We start from the raw sequence: 9,127 nt of genomic DNA, 5'->3' as shown, positions 1-9,127 counted from the left end.
ACGGTATTGCGCGCCAAAAAAGAAAAGAAAAAAGTGCAAATCGCATTTCGATAAGAAAGAGAAAAACAAAACGAAGAGAAACAACAACAGCAACAGCTAATTACAGCAACAACACAAGCAGCAGCAGCAGCAGCAGCAGCAGGGCAATTGCAATTACAGTTAGAAATCGGCCAAAGAGGACAAACAGCAGAGACAACAGCTATTTGACAACAGTGAAACGTCGCTAAGTAGTGCAAGTGCATGCGTGCATATGTTTAAGTAAATGTAGGTCGCAAATCTGTTTAATGAATTCATATATTTTTTATGAATTGAAGAAGCTAAAAATAAATAGTAATAATAATGAAAGTAATAATAAAACAAAATCATAATAATTACATTATAATAAAATAATTTTAATATAATTAATTTATTTTGGATGTTAGACTACAATTATTATTTATTTTATTCAATACACCATGATTATATTTATCTATTTATTTATTTTTGACATTTATATTTTTTATATATTTTTGAATTTTTGTTATCATTTATTTATATATCAGGATATACTTTTATACATGTTTTTTAAATTTCTATTATATTTTTGTTTTTTAATTTACATATTTACATATACATATATACATATTTTTATTTATTATTTTTTTTTGTTTTTATTTATTTATTTAATTTTTTTTAAATAAAGTTTTTTTTTTTTTTTTTTTTTTTTTTTTTTTTATAACTTATTTTATCATTCATTATTTATATATGAAAATATGTTTGAGGTTCTTAGCCGCATTGTCATTGCACTCAGCTGTAAACCACACACATGCATGCACACACACTTCCACACAACACAACTCATACACACTCACACACATTCACACATGAATCAACACCATAAGAAAGCTCCACTGTATACGCCTGCATACACCAATGCACACACACTCATACACTCACACATAGATGCTCATAAATGTACGTGTGTATGTGAATAAGTTGAGCCACTTAGCGAATTGGCAGACAGACATATTTTTAGCCATAGCCCAAAAGTAAAAAGCAAACGCAGCCAAAAGGCGACCACAACAACAGCAACAACAGAAACAACAACAAGAACAACACAAACAGCTGGGCATAGAGGACAGAGAATATGAAGAAATGGAAGCAGCAGACGCAGAGCTGCCGCCCACTGAGCATAAAAATTCATTAATAAAAACAACAGCAAAAATTAAACAGATGCCATCAGCTCTCTCCCTCTCTCGCTCGCTCACTCTTCGAGTGCGGTCCATCGCCCCCCTCACACACACATATGTATAACTTAACTATACACGCACACACATGTACACACATTCTTGTTTCTTCTTTTGCTTTTCCTGTTGACTTCCCTCTGCATTAAACAACAACAACAAGAGCGCAGCACAGCTGCTCTCACACAATTTTTACATATGTATGTATGATGTATGTGTGCTAGTGTGTGTATGTGCATATGTGTTATAATGTTCGCATGCTGCTCAAGCCAATACCAACTAGCAACAGCAACAGCAACAACAAGAGGCGCAAGAACATATTGATAAAGGCAACATTGACGAAGGTCCCATAGCCCATTCTTCTTCTTCTTCTTTCTGTTCCCCATATTTGCTGGCATTGTCTGCCGCATTTTATTTTTGCCGCAAAGTTTGCATTATGAACGTGTAGAATTTTGCGTGCTGTTGTCTTGTCTGCCGAATGTAGCTCAAGGCTAACACGCACTGTGTTCCGTCGTCGTCGTAGTTGTTGTTGTGCCTCATGTCGTTTTGCCCATTGTCCCCCTCCCAGTAGTTCGCAACAGCTACCAAAGAGGATAGCATATGGTATGCCCAACTAGCACAACATTAAATATACCATTATTTTTTGCTCAGCGATCGTTGCAATAGGGAAATTTCAGCATAAATAACTTCCCAAACATTTCCAATCAGCTTTCTGTTTTCCAATTGGAGCAGTGTCACTGCCCGAAATCCAGACATTTTTATAGATTTCAAATACATTTGATCTAAAAATAACTTTGAGAAATATAAAAAAATAAAAACCATTTGCGATCGGTGACAGAAAAGAAGCAATTTAAATGGAAAATAAATAACATGAAAGATAAATATCCAAGGCGTGAATAATGGGTTCACTGTAGCTTATGCTTGTTAAGAGTGGACTGAACTATCCGAAACGTTGTATGTAGATAGATAGTACTTGTATATGTTTGTCTGTGGTTTGCTGTCGCCATTTTGTATTTTCATACCAACCGGAACTTTTCACGGTTCACAAAATTGTTTTCATTTTTTATTTCATTTGATGTTATGCTATTTTCTTTTTCGGCGGATTACGTTGGTAATTTCGCTCAACGCCAAGCAAGTTGGCCCGAAAATTGGCCAGAAAACATTTGCAGCTATTTATGTAAATTCTTGACCTACATTGCCCTCAACTACACGAGCAAAGTGACCAAGTGTAATAATATAAGATAATAAAACTGGGATGACATGCAGATACTTGTAATACAATGCAAATGTCTCAACAAAACCAACAAAACTTCAACTAATAAATTTCAACTTGGCAACAAGTTTATCAAGCGAATCACAATGGGGGAAAACTATAAAATGTTTTGCTTTTTTTTTTCGTCACTCACAAAAGTTTTTGGTCTTTTAGACTGAGAGCACACCGAATTTGTATTTCGTTTAATTTGATCGATTTTTATCGATTATGGCTGTTTTTAATCGATTTGCTTTGCATTGCATTTGATTAAGTTTTAATTTATTTTAATTTAAATAAAAAAATGTTGGTTGATTAATTATGAAAAAAAAAAAATGATAAATTCACTAAGTATCAATTATTAATAAATAAACAATATAAATAAATAAATAAATAAAAATTAAAAAAATATCAATGTTATATTATATATTGCTCATAAAATAATTAGAGTAAAATATTTATTTTTAAATTTGTACTTATTCAGATCACATTTTAGCAAGTATAATCTGATTAGGAACTTAATGGGTTATATATGTATATTTTTATGCAATATATTTTTGTTAATATATAAAAATATTTTAAATTTCTTATGATGCCACTTGCTACTAAATTGATTTATCCATTGCATAACGTTATCGATTTTTAATCTATTTCTCAAATAACTCTGTCCCTCAGCTAGGGCATTCGTCGGGCGCTTCTTTAGCTGGTTATGCCCCAATTCTGCAGTTGCCACAGATATGAGCAAGAAGCAAGAAGAAGAACACTGCAAAGATAAAAATACGCACATACATTTCGTATCTAGCAGATACATAAGCACACTGCACACCAACAGATATATATATGTACATACATATATATGTAGGAATATCTGTCTCTGTCTCTGTGTTTGTGTTTGTGTGTGAGTGTGTGTTTGTGTGAGTGTGTAAGGCGGCAATTTAATTTCATTATTACGCAAAAGATAAAAAATAATATGAATAGAACCTAAAGAAAAACCAGAAGACGCAGAACAAAAAAATGCTCGTTGGCTAAAAAAGTGAAAGCTTTTGAATTTCTGCCCAGCCGCAGCTCGACCCGCACCCTCTACCCTTCCGCCCCGGCTGCCGCTGCTGCCCATCACCCTCTCACCCACAACCAGACGTACCTCTTGGCCACTCAGCTCATCTCGTCTGCGCTCATCTCTCGGTACATATATACACATATATATATATGTTTGTCTGTATGTTTTTGTATTATTTTCCCTGTTTTACTTATGGAAATTTAATTTTGGTTTCCCATTTTCATGCATCGCAGCAGCGAAACTTGCGAAAAATTTTAATTTCTGTTAAGTTTTGCTATCTCACATTTTGTGGCTTTCTCTGTTTTTGTTATGGCATCGTTTACAAGAGCTCAAATGATAATCATTGAAAGTCCAGACGGAGTGAGCGAGAGAGAGAGAGTGAGAGTGAGAGGGAGAGGGAGAGAGAGGAAGGCAAGGTGCGGCAGCGGCTTCTGTTGTCTTGGCCACAAAGGAAATCATTTCATTGTGAACCGCAACTAAGCAGCTCCATTACCATTTCCCCATCTCTGCCGTCGAGTTGCCATTTTGGCTGCTCCATTTCCATTTCCACTCCCATCTCGATTCCCATTCCCATTCCCATTCCACACGGCGAGCGACTCTCTTCATTCACATTCAGCTCGCAATTTGTTAAGTCGTCTGGCAAATTTATGACATTTATTGAAATCCTTTTTGTGTTCGCATTTAACGCTGCACCAGCTCCACTTCACTCTCCCTCGCCCCGCCAAACACCGCCCACGCAATTGTCTGGCCTAACCGCAATTAGTTGAAAATTTCTCGGCAAAAAAAAAAAAAAAAAAATGAATAAATAAAAAAAATACCTGTTGAATATTTCAGTATAAAAGCCAAAATGCAATTTCCATTTTGCCATTAGCTAAGAGAATTTTAGAGGCATTTCATAGAAACTTATTGGGAATGCATTTGGCAATTATATGAAATATTCAAATGAATTAGCATTAGTATAAGCATTAACAATTTCAATGGAAGCTTATCCTTAATAAATATAATTTTTATTTATTTTTATTTTTATTTTCCATTACGTGCTATATAAGGAATTTCATTGTACAATTAATTTTAATTGAATATGTTTATTTATTTGACATTTATGGTAAATAAATTGAAATTACTTCATTCAATTACATGTACATATAAATTTCTATAAGTTTTGCGGCTTACTAAAGAATCTGTACAGGGTATATTGGACTTATCATAATGTATGTAACAGGCAGAAAACTGAGTGTGCTTGAGCTTGATTAGATATATGGGTTGATATGAATGTATTTTAAAATCGATATAAGTCCATATGAAACTTGAGAGCTTCATCGAAAATATCTGCTCGTCGAGCATACCCCACATTGGAGCACTTTAAGTCTTTGTTTAAGCTAATTAAATTGAGTTTCTTTGAAAGTTCCTCACAAGTAATTCTTACGAAGAACTCTGCAATGCATGAAAAGCTTGCCCACATATTTCCAGAAAGAAAAGAAGAAGAAGAAGAAGAAAAAAAAATACACAACAAAACAAAGAAAACAAATAAACATATATAATTAGAAAATTCATTTTAATTCAATTAAAATATAAATTTGCTTTCATAATGTGAATTAGAATCGCTCGAATTTGGTGTAAATTTAATAAAACGTGAAAAATGAGAAATGTGCAAAAATCGAAATGCAATGAAACAAAGTAGAAAATATTGCGACACGTGTAACACTTAAATAGAGTTTACGCAAGCTTAAATTTGTGTATTTAACAGAGCAATTGTATATTACAGACATACAAAGAAAAAAAAAAAAAAAAAAAAAAAAAAAAAAAAAAAAAAAATGCAGAAACCAACAAAAAGGGCAAATAAAAGCAATCAATATGGAGGGCAGAAACAGAAGTGTGCATATATTATATTTTATACCCAATTTATCATATCCATTCGCAATGAAGATTCCATTTGTGTTGGCCAGAGCGATGCCCAATTGCTATTGCCGTCTCTCTTTTCCTCCCCACTGCGTGTTGTTGTTGTCGTTTTTGTTGTATATTTTCCTTTTTATATTCTCATTCAGGCATTGAATGAGAAAATAAAGAATGAAATGAAGCAAATGTGTTAAGCGGGCCAAATATGTTGTTAACTCAATTATGCGTATACAAGCGCATGTTCGTTATCAAATATTTGTCTATAGCACTTCTCTCACTCTTTCTCTCTCTCTTCTCTCTCCCTCCCTCTCTCTATCTGTCGATGTTCTGTGTGCCTTAATCAAATAAGCATGCAACAATTGGGTTATTCTATGCCATTTGCTAATACATCAAATTGATGAAAGTCTTTGAGAGATAAAACATTTAAATTTATATTTTAGATTTCTTATATACATACATATATGTATATGGCACATTCATTGTAGTTCATATAGAGCTTTGTAGTCTTGATTCCCTTTTTCGCATATTATAAATAAATCAAACACTCTAGATTTTCATGGTAATCGCTCAAATGAACGGAATTTAATTCAGTTCGTTTGCTTTTTGGCTAAAATGTGTAAGCCAAGCTTTCGTATGCTAGGGCTTAGCAAATATACAATTTCTGTGCCACTTCTCGGAATGGAATACATGAAAGTACTTTTCAATTTCTGTGAAAATCGCATCGAAGAGCGATATTTCAAACTGCTATTCCTATTATTATTTATCTGCCAGTTTTCGGATGGAAACACGCCAAAATGCTTTAAAAATAATTCTTTAGAGTGAAAATCGCATAGAAAGTTGATCTTTATTAAAACTATCAATAAATTAAATGATATGAAGCTAAAATTATGCTAATGCCATAGTAGTTTGTTAATATGAGAATCGCATGGAAGAGCTATATTTAATAATACTTTATTTTGTTTTTGAGAGTTTACTATTTTATTTATTTGTTTTATATTCAAGTACTATTTCTCAACTCTTCTTTCGAAATAAAGTACTACTAATGAAATACTTTAAAGATAAATGATAAATGATTAATGTGAGAATCGCATAGAAGAGAGATATGTAATAAATCTAGCTCGCTGTGCTGTTAGGAATTATTTTTAATATATGAATTTATTTTATTCTCCTTATATTTTATTTTTCAATAAACTTACGGCATTTTATAATATCAATAAATTGATAAATATTTTTGGTTACTCGACCATCTCAATTAATTATAATCATTAGTAACTTTTCAAAATATTTAACTTTGCTTTTGCCTTCCATTGACAATTTTTTGCTTGCCAGCGAAACTGCTTGAATGTAGTCCTCATAGGCCTATGTAAACAAACATTGTTTTCAACAATTTTCCGCTTGACTTTTGCGCTCGAGTTCCGGAACAAGCAGAAAAAAAATTACGCATACGCCATGCTGTGTTGCGACCTCAAAATTAGCTGCTGCAGGCGAGTCAGCGGCTAAATTAGCCAAATATAAACACAAATCAATTACTGTGTGTGTGAGTGTATCTCCCTGTGTGTGTGTGTGTGTGTGTATTTGTGATATACATAAGCAGATATGAATCTTGTAGTTGCTCATGACTAAAGTTTTGCGCTGTCGCCTGTCCTCTGCTCGCGCCTTGACGTCGACATTAGCGACAGCATCGACGTCGATGTCGACGTCGGCTTCGGCGTCAGCTTCAGCGACAACATCTGCAGCAACCTTCGTCTGCGCTGCGACAGCGAACTAAAAGTATTTGGTTCAAGTGCCAAATGAAATATTGACTAGGCAAACGCCAATCGCCGCAAGAGACGCTGCGACGCTCGAACTTTCAGCATATGGCGCGCGTGTCTGCAGCGAGTGTTTGAGTGTGTGTGTGTGCGACGGTATGTTTGTGTGTGTGTGTGTCTGTTTGATACAAGCGCCATTCTGTTCACTATATAAACGTATACTACTATATCATATTGTTTCTCTAAAATAATAATAATAATAATAGCATGGCAAATATTTTACTTTTCCTCTCACTCTATATCATTCTCTCTCTCCCTCTCTCTGTCACTCACTCTCTCTCTCTCTCTCTCAGTGAGCTGTTCGCCGTGTGTGCCGTGCGCCTTGCAGATGGGTTGACAAGAGCAATTTATGTGTCTCGTGTCTCTATCGAAGATCAAATACCCTGCCAGCAGCAATTGCAGCCTCTTTGGATGCTCTTTAATGGAAATATATATAATATATATGTATATATTTATATTTCTATATGTATATATAGTCATGGCTAAAAAGCTTTGGCCATATTCAGAAAAATTTGTGTCATGTTTATAAAATTCTGCTTGCCTAGGGTATTCAGGCAGACATGTTAACCTGTGTATTGCTCTCTCTCTCTCTCACTCTCTCTCTTTCTCGCTCTGTCTCTGTCTCATGCTGTCGCACGGCCTCGGCGCCTGTTTTTTTTCTTCTGTCTAATAATAAATTGCCAAAGAATTTATATGTACTTGTATGTTTGGCAACAACAACAACAACAACAGCGACTGTAATTTGTTGTTTATGCTCGCTTGTTGTTGCTGCTTTTATATGATTTGTATTTATTACGCTTCTTCTCGACGTTGTGCTTAGTTTCTGTTGCTTAGTTTTGCCGCTTGGCTCGTGCGAAGGTGTAAAGCAACATTTTCGTTCTTCTTCTACTGCTTCTTATTTTTATTTATTTTATTCATATATATTTTTTTTTTTTCGTTTTTGTTCACTTTCACTTTTCGTTTGCCCTTTATGCCAGCTGCTTGTGCTGACAGTCTGTCCCGCCAGCCCCCCGGCCACGCCTCTATTCTTGGCCGCCTCTTGAATAAACCACTTAAGATCTCAGCGCCTTTCAATTTCAACGATGACATCGTTCGCCGAATGCTTAGCATCAGCTTTAACATCATCAAAATGGAACTGGCGATTCCATAAGCGAGAGGACTAAAGGAAAACTTCTATACACTCACACACACACACACACATAACATTTCAAGGTTAGACACACAGTGCGTGCTAATTTATGCGACAAGTGTTTATATACTTGACACAACTTCAAGGATCTAGAAACTTGAGAAGCTGAATCATCAGCTGAAATGTAAATTTTTTGCCATTGTGCTTAGATCTTAAAAGTTGGAGAAGTAGCTTTAGTTCTAAGCATACATAAAGACTTAAAAAGAAATCCATCGAGTTGAAGTAGTCGCTCAAGATCTTTGGGCATAAAGACACAAACTATAAACTTGAGAATATAGCTTCAAGCCCAGACTTAAGTCGACATCTAAATGAGAACTTAATTAGTTATGAATGTATTTTCAAAACTAAGGACATACATATATAGATATAGCATATTACGAGATAAAAAGGCAATATGTATGTAGCGGTTAGAGATTGATTAGAAGATAAAATAAGCTGAACTGCTCTACACACAAATACAAATATTTTTAAGTAGTCGGGAATGCGCGACTATGAGATATCCTTAGCTTTGGGAAGAACTAATTTTCCAATCATAATATATCTCTAATCACACGCTCTTTTGTAGATTATCTAGGGAATTACATTCAATTGTGAATGAAAAATATCTGCACATAAAAAAACAATGACAAAATATATTCTTAAAAATTAAAAAAAATATATAAAATAAAATAAAAAATCTTAAAGCCCGAAACCAAATTGTGTTAA

General features: G+C 34.2%; 2 protein-coding genes across 11 annotated transcripts in view; both read left to right on the top strand.

The window, feature by feature from the left end:
* The window catches only part of LOC149267940 (uncharacterized), a 293,596-nt gene that overhangs the window by 37,225 nt on the left and 247,244 nt on the right, over window positions 1-9,127 (top strand). The gene's annotated exons all lie outside the window — the stretch shown is intronic.
* Neto (Neuropilin and tolloid-like) overlaps window positions 1-9,127 on the top strand; it is a 108,908-nt gene that overhangs the window by 505 nt on the left and 99,276 nt on the right. For 7 of the 8 annotated variants that reach the window (XR_016270848.1, XR_016270849.1, XR_016270850.1 and 4 more), the window contains exon 1: window positions 1-264. This exon is cut by the window's left edge. The gene's annotated coding sequence lies outside the window, so the exon portion shown is untranslated. Of the gene's footprint in view, window positions 346-9,127 lie in introns of all 8 variants that reach the window. The other variant, XM_089473149.1, reaches the window with a different exon arrangement.

This window comes from Drosophila arizonae, chromosome X (genome assembly GCF_054131065.1).
Source record: "Drosophila arizonae isolate 15081-1271.41 chromosome X, UAZ_ARI_1.0, whole genome shotgun sequence".
Classification (NCBI taxonomy): Eukaryota; Metazoa; Arthropoda; class Insecta; order Diptera; family Drosophilidae; genus Drosophila; species Drosophila arizonae.
Note: the sequence above shows the minus strand (reverse complement) of the source record. Positions and strands in the feature narration are given on the sequence as shown.